The sequence below is a fragment of the Biomphalaria glabrata genome, chromosome 2 (genome assembly GCF_947242115.1).
Source record: "Biomphalaria glabrata chromosome 2, xgBioGlab47.1, whole genome shotgun sequence".
Taxonomy (NCBI): domain Eukaryota; kingdom Metazoa; phylum Mollusca; class Gastropoda; family Planorbidae; genus Biomphalaria; species Biomphalaria glabrata.
The window spans coordinates 25,892,932-25,906,771 of NC_074712.1; the positions used below are offsets into that span (position 1 = coordinate 25,892,932).

Genomic DNA, 13,840 nt, shown 5'->3' on the forward strand with positions numbered 1-13,840 from the left:
AGGTATGCATTCTGGTCGGCTCTGGACTATCGTCTTGATGTTTTCGTGTTCGAAAATTGTCCCAAGCCATATCCTGCCTTACATCTGCTGGAGCTTTGGGCTAACACACTGGTTTCCAGACTTTTTTTATTTCTTGAACTGAGTCCTCTTTCCAGGTTTTCAGTAGACTAGCTTAGCTTATATATTGCATTTTTCTTATTCACTGAATTCTGTAGTGAGTTTTTGTAAAATATTTTACGTTTCGACGGATGTTCTTTCAGATTTTGAAGTAGGATGGCGGCGGCAAGGTTCAAATCCAGGGGCCATAGAGACAATCTGGAGTCCAGATCAACGCATACCCCAAGGACAGGCAGTGAAAAGAAGTTAAAAGCTACATGTGAATATAGATCTATATGATATTCAAATTAAATCGAAGTAAAATAACATTTAATATGTATTATATAAATTCTTTAAAATATATATATAAATGCCTACTAGTGGAAGGGATCGGCCTGATACTTTGATAATAAATTAATTTGGCCCAAATAAGTTTAATCTTGAATCTCCTTGGGTAGTTTTTTTTTTTCTTAAGATAGGCAATCGTGCTGATTTTCACTCCACTAGATGTAACAATTGTTCTATAAAATAGTCATTCAAAACATGAATAAATATCTGTCTGTAGTGCTTCTACTTGGATTTTTTTTTAGAAAACGGACAGATGTCAATAATGATGTTTCAACACTGTACTGTTTATATTTCTATTTAGTTTTTAGACCCATGTTAAATAATCGTTATTTCTAGGCAAAGCTAAGTTATTAAAATTTTGATTTATACACTGAAGTAGCAGGATTAAAATTTAAAAGATTAATTAAGGTACAAATCATATAGGCCTATATGTGTATGAATAAGTAGACTCATTAATGTGAAACAAATTAATGTTAAGACTTGCTTAAATAAGATCAACTATCGTTGATCTTAGTTTACATCTCATAGATACCCAATAATTGTTTTCACTTTCATAGACCCTTTTGAAGTCGTCATAGACCCTGGGGGTCTTTAAAGACCCATTATGGGAATCTCTGAGATAACGGCTATAGAATATATTTATAGCTTTTATATAGCGCTACTTTCATGCTTATAGCATAGGAGTTGGTTTTCCGTGCTGCCTTTAGGCGCTCAGTAAACACAACTCTGCCCGAGTCGGGTGTCGAACCTCGAGCCCCCTTCTAGGTAGCCAAGCCAAGTTCTAGCACACTTAGCCTCTCGACCACGCTTCCCACTAGAATGTAATAATCTTCAATTCTGCAGGATTGAAGCACGCAATACAAACAAATTTCCGGTGGATGCTTGGTCGAGTTGTAGGCTCTATGCGCTTCTGACTGCCGTCTCGTTGGTCCCGCTGCATCTTCTGTCGTTCTGCAGAAAGTCTAGGTTAGGATGTAATTACCTTTATTTGTCAAGGAAGTCTGAGACTTGTTAGGTTACCACATTTTTCCTCATGTCTATGAAAAAGAAGAAATAGTAAGAATCCACCATTTTATGTCACAAGTTGGCTAATGTTTTCACAATGTTGTGGTTGCTACACAGACATAGTATAAAGACCCCCCTCCCCCGCTTCCATGTGTGCGGTTTATTTGACCTCAAGTACAAGGGAGATGCTTCTGCTTAACTAATGGTGTGTACGACCGATGAAACATATTTGGTACTGAAGCGATACGATAACCTCTCTAACCAATTTTATTTTAGACATATCACTCCAGATGAAGCTATGACAACGTCATGACACCAATCATCACTGGTCCGAGGTTTAACAATAGCGAACTCTTCATGTTATCAAGCCGTACAGGAAATGTGATTTAACGCTAACATTTAAATATCACTAAAATAATGTACGTTAAATGTTTCTTTCTACCTATCTTAAAAATTTAGCTTTACCCATACAGGTCAACCAGTGGGCGGGGGTCTACTTCTGCTATTATAGCACAGTGCTTTTCACACAATTCAGCCCAAGCTTCGACTCACAGTGTGGGAAGGGAGAGAGAGGAACACGTGTCTCATATTCTAAGCTCCAGGGTGAATCCCGTCTAGACAGGTCTTTTAAGCCACATGTCCTTGACCTATGACAAACATGCATTACGAAGAATATCAGAGATTAAGTCCAGGACTTTTGCAAGAGAGGATTTGAATCTCTCATTTTAATGGCGGTTCTGAAGTGCGGGGGGGGGGGGGGGAGCTCGTACTAACAGCAATCTTGTGGATCCTGTTAGGGGTGCTGTAAATGTATTGTTTGTCCTTCTTTAATAAAAAAAAATCATTAATAAATATATGTTTGAAAGACATGGCGTACTTTTGGTCGAGAAATCGCATAATTTGTGCAAATAAATAGGACTCTTTCTGTATATAATCTATCATATTTATTAATTAGGGTTGCACCGGATAGTAGCTCTGGCTCCGGTCGAATATCCGGCCATTTTTCAATATCCAGTCATATTCATCTCCGGCCGGATATCACTATCAGCTAGTTGGCCGGATAGTAAAAATTACACTGTAGTATCTATATAGTTCCTCCTTCGCCGTCGAAGCTGAGCACATTTCTCATTTCCTAGGAATTCGAAAATGACTGTAAAGTCCAATCCTCGCTTTGAAAAGCCGGCCACACACATGGCATGGGTAAGTGGGGTCTACTGCAGATAGGCCTGCTTTTTCTCTCTGCTTTTTGTTGGTTCTTCGTTCTTTCATGCTGGTCAATCTCCTTGCCTCGTATCTTGAAACTCCGACACTCACGGCAAGTGGCGTCACTAGGCAGGTGCGGGGGGTGCGGGCCGCACGGGTGACACCCACTAGGGGTTGACACCCAAGTCGGAAAAATACACTGCTCTTTAAAAATAAAAATTGCTACCTCGAATGTCTCACTATTTAGTATCAACATGTCCCAACCCTTCTTAATTTAATTCTTTTTGACTTGTAATCTTCCCATTATGAGGAAAATTATGCGTAATAGACGCCAGAAGAAATAGTTTCTGAAGCTCAGAAATGTAGAAAAATGGTTGGCGCCCGGGACTTCGCCTCGGACAACTCCGAGTTAGCTTAAGGAGCTTTCCTAACATCTTTTCTGACCGGTTGAGTCGCGAACGTAACATTTTTTTTATTGTAATATGTTGAGAAACACTTTCACAGCCACTTCCCAGCTGGTGCCCACGAAATTCAGAACTTCTAAAAAGGTGTGACGCCATGTTAGACGTGAACGGCCATACTTTTGCGTTCCTCTTTTCTGCTTTCATGTTAAGGCTAACTTTGGTAAACGTATTTCGTCTTGTCTAATGATATGTCTCACAAATGTCAATTGATGTTTAGTTGCAACTTCCATCAGACGGCGAATGTCTGTGCGGGAAAAAAAATTTGTATTGGTAACATTATCTCGGAATGTTATTCGTAGGATCCTTCTCAGCCAACACTACGCAGCCTCTTCCACGTCTCGAAGTTAGGTGGCCGTTGTGATAATTATTGTATTGAGTAGGTGGATTTTAATCTCCAGGCTAATTGATTTGTTTCTTTAGATAGGCCGTACTTTTTGAGAAGATGGCTCCTGCTTTCCAATCCGACTTGCAACACCGTGATATGCATCTCCATCGATTGAGATAACACTGACTAAGAAGGTGAACTTTTCTATTTGTTCAAGATCTGTATGACTATTGTTGATGGGGTACTGGGTAACTTGTACCCATCAGGCATAACTTTATCAATCATCTCGTGCATACATTTAATTGTATTTCAAAGTAATGCTACGTCGTCTGCAAAATACAACTCGGTCTGGTTCACGCCATGGGAACCCGAGCCGAAAGCAACCTGTTTATTTCTATGACATCGTCGATGGCTGCAAGAAAGAGAATTGGGGATAAGATACACCCAAATCTCATATCCGTATCGATGTTGAAGAATTGTACTGTCTGTTGTGACACAACAGCTTGATTTGCTTTAGACATGTCGCTGTCCGCTGAATCTGGTCAAATTGTTGCGATGCCTTATTCTCTTGCTATTTTGTCAGTGGTATTCCGATGGACGCTATCAACCTTTTTTTTTTTAAAATCTACAAAACTGATCAATTTTCTTTATTTGTATTCCAGGCTTTGCTCGACAATGTTTCGCAGGACGTAAATCTATTCAGTGCTTGATTTGCCTTTTCGGAAGCAGCTGAGAAATACTAGTATAATTTAAAACCCTCTCCGTAAGGAGATCTTAAATAATCTTTAATAAAAAAAATCAACTCAATTTTTCTAAATGCAATAATTGTACATTTTTAAATTTATATTATAACTTTTGATAAAATGTCAAAAAACAACAACATTGTAAAATAGAATTAAAAACGATTTTCGGATGTAACCAATCAATGAATCAGCTTACATTTTTATTGTTCAACATAAAGAAACGAAATAAACAATAGTTGTTAGTTTTTTAGGGGGAGATTTTTTTCCTTGGGGGGGGGGGTTTACACCCAGAACTTACCGCACCGGGTCACACCGACCCTAATGACGCCACTGCTCACGGCTTCACGCCACGAGAAGTGATTGAGCGCTAGTATTTTACAGCCGTGAATGTCATTATCACACATCGGAATTGGAATCATTTTGCCCTTACGTAGATGCTGTTCCTATGTAACAAATGTAGAATTTTAATGTCTGATATGTGGTCAAACTAGTTCACCTGGTGATTTTTCTTAGACGTAGGTGTTAGAAGTTTAGCTGTTTGATGTGGCGGGAATATAATGTACAACACTCTGATACACATAATTGTGAAGGGAGGACTACAGCACAATAGACTTTCAGTTATGTTGATATGCCGAGTCTTCTCCGTTCCCTTAGATCAGACAGACCACACAAAACTAAAAAAAAAAAAAAAAGATTAATTAAGAAGTGTCGTTAAAATAGTTGAAAAAGCCTGTAGTATGAATTACTTAAAACAGCCTGTAGTATGAATTACTTTAAAAAGCCTGTAGTATGAATTACTTAAAACAGCCTGTAGTATGAATTACTTAAAACAGCCTGTAGTATGAATTACTTAAAACAGCCTGTAGTATGAATTACTTAAAACAGCCTGTAGTATGAATTACTTAAAACAGCCTGTAGTATGAATTACTTAAAAAAGCCTGTAGTATGAATTACTTAAAACAGCCTGTAGTATGAATTACTTAAAACAGCCTGTAGTATGAATTACTTAAAACAGCCTGTAGTATGAATTACTTAAAACAGCCTGTAGTATGAATTACTTAAAAAAGCCTGTAGTATGAATTACTTAAAACAGCCTGTAGTATGAATTACTTAAAACAGCCTGTAGTATGAATTACTTAAAACAGCCTGTAGTATGAATTACTTAAAACAGCATGTAGTATGAATTACTTAAAACAGCCTGTAGTATGAATTACTTAAAACAGCCTGTAGTATGAATTACTTAAAAAAGCCTGTAGTATGAATTACTTAAAACAGCCTGTAGTATGAATTACTTAAAACAGCCTGTAGTATGAATTACTTAAAACAGCCTGTAGTATGAATTACTTAAAACAGCCTGTAGTATGAATTACTTAAAACAGCCTGTAGTATGAATTACTTAAAACAGCCTGTAGTATGAATTACTTAAAACAGCCTGTAGTATGAATTACTTAAAACAGCCTGTAGTATGAATTACTTAAAACAGCCTGTAGTATGAATTACTTAAAAAAGCCTGTAGTATGAATTACTTAAAAAAGCCTGTAGTATGAATTACTTAAAACAGCCTGTAGTATGAATTACTTAAAACAGCCTGTAGTATGAATTACTTAAAACAGCCTGTAGTATGAATTACTTAAAACAGCCTGTAGTATGAATTACTTAAAAAAGCCTGTAGTATGAATTACTTAAAAAAGCCTGTAGTATGAATTACTTAAAAAAGCCTGTAGTATGAATTACTTAAAAAAGCCTGTAGTATGAATTACTTAAAACAGCCTGTAGTATGAATTACTTAAAACAGCCTGTAGTATGAATTACTTAAAACAGCCTGTAGTATGAATTACTTAAAACAGCCTGTAGTATGAATTAATTAAAACAGCCTGTAGTATGAATTACTTAAAACAGCCTGTAGTATGAATTACTTAAAACAGCCTGTAGTATGAATTACTTAAAAAAGCCTGTAGTATGAATTACTTAAAACAGCCTGTAGTATGAATTACTTAAAACAGCCTGTAGTATGAATTACTTAAAACAGCCTGTAGTATGAATTACTTAAAACAGCCTGTAGTATGAATTACTGAAAACAGCCTGTAGTATGAATTACTTAAAACGTTCTTTCAAGAGAAAGTCCAAAGGCTCTCCGTCCACGCCACGTCTTGAGAGCACCAAAACATTTATTTGGATTGAATTACTTGACCTGCGCTCTCTTTGTTTTGATCAGAATAAATATTGGGGCGGCGGCCTCTTGGTATTACCGGGTACAGTCCGGCTCACCAAGGAAGACTCGTCTGCCATTTGACATTCACAAAATCCTTCTCTAAAATTTGCCTATAAAACTGAGCGCGTGCATGCATTGATTTACTTAGACTATTGCATGTCTACAAGAAATAGGCTAATTAGCTCTATGAATAATTTATGATTAGATTTTAAAACTATAAGATATTAATACAAAAGTCCAAGTCAATTTTTTGCAGAACGTCAACATGAAATTGTCCAAGTGTCTTGTGGCACAATATTTCTGTCTCAGCAACTCTCTTATCATCTTTAAACTTCTGTCTCAGCAACTCTCTTATCATCTTTAAACTTCTATCTCAGCAACTCTCTTATCATCTTTAAACTTCTGTCTCAGCAACTCTCTTATCATCTTTAAACGTCTGTCTCAGCAATTCTCTTATCATCTTTAAACTGTGTCAGCAACTCTCTTATCATCTTTAAACTTCTGTCTCAGCAACTCTCTTATCATCTTTAAACTTCTGTCTCAGGAACTCTCTTATCATCTTTTAACTTCTGTTTGCAACTCTCTTATCGTCTTTAAACTTCTGTCTCAGCAACTCTCTTATCATCTTTTAACTTCTGTTTGCAACTCTCTTATCATCTTTAAACGTCTGTCTCAGCAACTCTCTTATCATCTTTAAACGTCTGTCTCAGCAACTCTCTTATCATCTTTAAACGTCTGTCTCAGCAACTCTCTTATCATCTTTAAACGTCTGTCTCAGCAACTCTCTTATCATCTTTAAACGTCTGTCTCAGCAACTCTCTTATCATCTTTAAACTTCTGTCTCAGCAACTCTCTTATCATCTTTCAACTTCTGTCTCAGCAACTCTCTTATCATCTTTAAACGTCTGTCTCAGCAACTCTCTTATCATCTTTAAACTTCTGACTCAGCAACTCTCTTATCATCTTTTAACTACTGTTTGCAACTCTCTTATCATCTTTAAACTTCTGTCTCAGCAACTCTCTTATCATCTTTAAACGTCTGTCTCAGCAACTCTCTTATCATCTTTAAACTTCTGTCTCAGCAACTCTCTTATCATCTTTAAACGTCTGTCTCAGCAACTCTCTTATTATCTTTAAACTTCTGTCTCAGCAACTCTCTTGTTATCTTTAAACGTCTGTCTCAGCAACTCTCTTATCATACGTCTGTTCTACTCACCGTCGTTTTGACTTCTGCACTTTTTTGTCCCATGAAGTTAAAATTTCCAAATCTAACTCTTCACCCTAAAGTCTTTGATCAGTTCATTTGTTCACTATCACAATCTAGTTTTGAGTGTATTTGCGCTGGCTACACACAGCATTATATTTGCTCTGATAAATCAATTTCTCTGGTTTGAAGGAAATTTAATATCCTTGTCATAAGTTAAAAAAAACGTTTTGATAGATGAATGTTGTCAAGATTTGTACATAGATAGTCTTTGTATGTATTTACATTTATTTTTTGTTTGCTGGTTATCCGAATTTTTAATTTTCTTTTAGACCAAGCACAAGTATAACTCTGACATAAAAAGAGGAGTCATGGCTTGATAGCGTCCCGAAGACATTTACCAGTAAAGAGACACCGAGGCATGCGTAGACATTCCGTAATTAGAGGGTTTCAGTTGCCATCTTCTTTGTTTGGGTGTTCTATTGATTAACGTGACCTTCATTGTATCTGTACGTAAACATCATGGTTTGTTTGACCTAATCTCACATACATGATGTTTTAATTGACCTAATCTCACATACATGATGTTTTAATTGACCTAATCTCACATACATGATGTATTAATTGACCTAATCTCACATACATAATGATGTTTTAATTGACCTAATCTCACATACATAATGATGTTTTAATTGACCTAATCTCACACACATAATGATGTTTTAATTGACCTAATCTCACATACATGATGTTTTAATTGACCTAATCTCACATACATAATGATGTTTTAATTGACCTAATCTCACATACATAATGATGTTTTAATTGACCTAATCTCACACACATAATGATGTTTTAATTGACCTAATGTCCCATACATAATGATGTTTTAATTGAGCTAATCTCACATACATAATGATGTTTTAATTGAGCTAATCTCACATACATAATGATGTTTTAATTGAGCTAATCTCACATACATAATGATGTTTTAATTGAGCTAATGTCCCATACATAATGATGTTTTAATTGAGCTAATGTCCCATACATAATGATGTTTTAATTGAGCTAATGTCCCATACATAATGATGTTTTAATTGAGCTAATGTCACATACATAATGATGTTTTAATTGACCTAATCTCACATACATAATGATGTTTTAATTGACCTAATCACACATACATAATGATGTTTTAATTGACCTAATCTCACATACATAATGATGTTTTAATTGATCTAATTGTCACAAACCGCAGTCTGCCCACACCCGTCTGTGTGTGCGTAGCAGAACAACAGACCACTACGGGCCTGGCTATGGAATGTTGAACCCTACTGACCCCTTACCCGCCATCATGGCCTTAGTTATTTTGGAATGTTTTTTTTATTGGTATTTCTATTTCTAATCTAATTTAATTATTTGTGTTTCTAATCTATTTTATTTAATTAAATTAGACTTTTTTTATTATTGGAAAGGGAAAAAAGTACCTGTATATTTGTACTTTTTATTTGACTGTCACGTGACAAGGTGACCTGGTTTTGAACGAGGCAGGATGACCTGGGGACTGGGGACAAAGCGGTATACGGCGTGGTTTTTTTTTTTACAGCGGAGGGTCGTATTCCCGCTTCTTGTTTTCCTAATATTTTCAACTAAACTTCAACATTTAAGAATACACTATTTAAATCTAAAGTTTAAATTCATTTGAATATCTTAGTTTTGTCAGTCAGTTTCATTGATGTATCTATATATACAACGTTGTGGATGATTCTACATGAATACAATTCTACGCTGTTTTAATTCTCATTCTGGTGTTCTGTGTTCTATGTTATATACACAAACACCACCAAGTAGAGTTATAGCGCGACAGGGCTAAAGCCACGAAAGATCAATACGCAGTTCCAGCGTCAACAGTCGGGCCTCCAGAATCGCTCTAGACAACGACCAGTTGAAGCAGGCGCCAGCACACTGCTCGCGTCTTGTGACACTGTCACATATATAATGATGTTACAATTGATCTAATTGCACTTCATAATTATGTTTTGTTTGATTCAATGTCACATACAAAATGATGCTTTGTTTTACCTAATGTCACTTTCATCATGATGTTTTGTTTTACCTAATGTCACTTTCATCATGATGTTTTGTTTTACCTAATGTCACTTTCATCATGATGTTTTGTTTTACCTAATGTCACTTTCATCATGATGTTTTGTTTTACCTAATGTCACTTTCATCATGATGTTTTGTTTTACGTAATGTCACTTTCATCACGATGTTTTGTTTTACCTAATGTCACTTTCATCTTGATAATTTGTTTTACCTAATGTCACTTTCATCATGATGTTTTGTTTTACCTAATGTCACTTTCATCATGATGCTTTGTTTTACCTAATGTCACTTTCATCATGATGTTTTGTTTTAGCTAATGTCACTTTCATCATGATGTTTTGTTTTACCTAATGTCACTTTCATCATGATGTTTTGTTTTACCTAATGTCACTTTCATCATGATGTTTTGTTTTACCTAATGTCACTTTCATCATGATGCTTTGTTTTACCTAATGTCACTTTCATCATGATGTTTTGTTTTACCTAATATCACTTTCATCATGATGTTTTGTTTTACCTAATGTCACTTTCATCATGATGCTTTGTATTACCTAATGTCACTTTCATCATGATGTTTTGTTTTACCTAATGTCACTTTCATCATGATGTTTTGTTTTACCTAATGTCACTTTCATCATGATGTTTTGTTTTACCTAATGTCACTTTCATCATGATGTTTTGGTTTACCTAATGTCACTTTCATCATGATGCTTTGTTTTACCTAATGTCACTTTCATCATGATGTTTTGTTTTACCTAATATCACTTTCATCATGATGTTTTGTTTTACCTAATGTCACTTTCATCATGATGCTTTGTTTTACCTAATGTCACTTTCATCATGATGTTTTGTTTTACCTAATGTCACTTTCATCATGATGTTTTGTTTTACCTAATGTCACTTTCATCATGATGTTTTGTTTTACCTAATGTCACTTTCATCATGATGTTTTGTTTTACCTAATGTCACTTTCATCATCATGCTTTGTTTTACCTAATGTCACTTTCATCATGATGTTTTGTTTTACCTAATGTCACTTTCATCATGATGTTTTGTTTTACCTAATGTCACTTTCATCTTGATAATTTGTTTTACCTAATGTCACTTTCATCATGATGTTTTGTTTTACCTAATGTCACTTTCATCATGATGCTTTGTTTTACCTAATGTCACTTTCATCATGATGTTTTGTTTTACCTAATGTCACTTTCATCATGATGTTTTGTTTTACCTAATGTCACTTTCATCATGATGTTTTGTTTTACCTAATGTCACTTTCATCATGATGTTTTGTTTTACCTAATGTCACTTTCATCATGATGCTTTGTTTTACCTAATGTCACTTTCATCATGATGTTTTGTTTTACCTAATATCACTTTCATCATGATGTTTTGTTTTACCTAATGTCACTTTCATCATGATGCTTTGTTTTACCTAATGTCACTTTCATCATGATGCTTTGTTTTACCTAATGTCACTTTCATCATGATGTTTTGTTTTACCTAATGTCACTTTCATCATGATGTTTTGTTTTACCTAATGTCACTTTCATCATGATGTTTTGTTTTACCTAATGTCACTTTCATCATGATGTTTTGTTTTACCTAATGTCACTTTCATCATGATGCTTTGTTTTACCTAATGTCACTTTCATCATGATGTTTTGTTTTACCTAATATCACTTTCATCATGATGCTTTGTTTTACCTAATGTCACTTTCATCATGATGCTTTGTTTTACCTAATGTCACTTTCATCATGATGTTTTGTTTTACCTAATGTCACTTTCATCACGATGTTTTGTTTTACCTAATGTCACTTTCATCATGATGTTTTGTTTTACCTAATGTCACTTTCATCACGATGCTTTGTTTTACCTAATGTCACTTTCATCATGATGTTTTGTTTTACCTAATGTCACAATCATCATGATGTTTTGTTTTATCTAATGTCACTTTCATCAAGATATTTGTTTTACGTAATGTCACTTTCATCATGATGTTTTGTTTTACCTAATGTCACTTTCATCATGATGTTTTGTTTTACCTAATGTCACTTTCATCATGATGTTTTGTTTAGTCTAATGTCACAGAAATAATAATGTTTCGTTTGATCAAATGTCGCATATTTGATGTTACTTGCATATTTGTTTTGACCTAATGTCACATAGATAATGTTTTGTTTGACCTAATTACACATACAATATAGATGTTTTATTTGACCTAATGTCACATACATAATTATGTTTTGTTTGACTTTAAGTCACATACAGAATGTTGTCTACTACAAATATTTTAAATCAACAGGTGAAGACAATGTTATAAGCTAAACTAACAAAGATAAGTGAGAGTAGCATGAGAGAAGCATGTGAGTAGCATGAGAGTAGCATGATAGTAGCATGAGAGTAGCATGAGAGAAGCATGTGAGTAGCATGAGAGAAGCATGTGAGTAGCATGTGAGTAGCATGTGAGTAGCATGAGAGTAGCATGTGAGTAGCATGTGAGTAGCATGAGAGAAGCATGTGAGTAGCATGTGAGTAGCATGTGAGTAGCATGAGAGTAGCATGTGAGTAGCATGAGAGAAGCATGAGAGTAGCATGAGAGAAGCATGTGAGTAGCATGAGAGAAGCATGTGAGTAGCATGTGAGTAGCATGAGAGAAGCATGTGAGTAGCATGAGAGTAGCATATGAGTAGCATGAGAGAAACATGTGAGTAGCATGTGAGTAGCATATGAGTAGCATGTGAGTAGCATATGAGTAGCATGAGAGAAAGATGAGAGTAGCATGAGAGAAGCATGTGAGTAGCATGAGAGAAGCATGTGAGTAGCATGAGAGTAGCATATGAGTAGCATGAGAGAAGCATGAGAGAAACATTAGAGAAGTATGTGAGTAGCATGAGAGAAGCATGTGAGTAGCATGTGAGTAGCATGTGAGTAGCATGAGAGAAACATGAGAGAAACATGTGAGTTGCATGAGAGAAGCATGTGAGTAGCATGAGAGAAACATGTGAGTAGCATGAGAGAAACATGTGAGTAGCATGAGAGAAACATGTAAGTAGCATGAGAGAAACATGTGAGTAGCATGTGAGTAGCATGAGAGAAACATGTGAGAAACATGTGAGTAGCATGAGAGAAACATGTGAGTAGCATGAGAGAAACATGTGAGAAACATGTGAGTAGCATGAGAGAAGCATGTGAGAAACATGTGAGTAGCATGAGAGAAACATGTGAGTAGCAAGAGAGAAACATGTGAGAAACATGTGAGTAGCATGAGAGAAACATGTGAGTAGCATGAGAGAAACATGTGAGAAACATGTGAGTAGCATGAGAGAAACATGTGAGTAGCATGAGAGAAACATGTGAGTAGCATGAGAGAAACATGTGAGAAACATGTGAGTAGCATGAGAGAAGCATGTGAGAAACATGTGAGTAGCATGAGAGAAGCATGTGAGTAGCATGAGAGAAACATGTGAGAAACATGTGAGTAGCATGAGAGAAGCATGTGAGAAACATGTGAGTAGCATGAGAGAAACATGTGAGTAGCATGAGAGTAGCATGTGAGAAACATGTGAGAAACATGTGAGTAGCATGAGAGAAACATGTGAGTAGCATGAGAGAAACATGTGAGAAACATGTGAGTAGCTAGAGAGAAGCATGTGAGAAACATGTGAGTAGCATGAGAGAAACATGTGAGTAGCATGAGAGAAACATTTGAGAAACATGTGAGTAGCATGAGAGAAACATGTGAGAAACATGTGAGTAGCATGAGAGAAACATGTGAGTAGCATGAGAGAAACATGTGAGTAGCATGAGAGAAACATGTGAGAAACATGTGAGTAGCATGAGAGAAACATGTGAGAAACATGTGAGTAGCATGAGAGAAACATGTGAGAAACATGTGAGTAGCATGAGAGAAACATGTCAGTAGCATGAGAGAAACATGTGAGAAACATGTGAGTAGCATGAGAGAAGCATGTGAGAAACATGTGAGTAGCATGAGAGAAACATGTGAGAAACATGTGAGTAGCATGAGAGAAACATGTGAGTAGCATGAGAGAAACATGTGAGAAACATGTGAGTAGCATGAGAGAAACATGTGAGTAGCATGAGAGAAACATGTGAGTAGCATGAGA

The 13,840-nt window shown here is 35.7% G+C and overlaps 1 long non-coding RNA gene across 1 annotated transcript; it reads left to right on the plus strand.

The window, feature by feature from the left end:
- The first annotated feature begins 18 nt into the window (after positions 1-18).
- On the plus strand, positions 19-4,484 carry LOC106060425 (uncharacterized). The gene is made up of 3 exons (XR_008776490.1): positions 19-155; positions 261-414; positions 4,104-4,484. It is a non-coding gene; the product is annotated as an uncharacterized LOC106060425 (long non-coding RNA).
- The last annotated feature ends 9,356 nt before the right edge of the window (positions 4,485-13,840 follow it).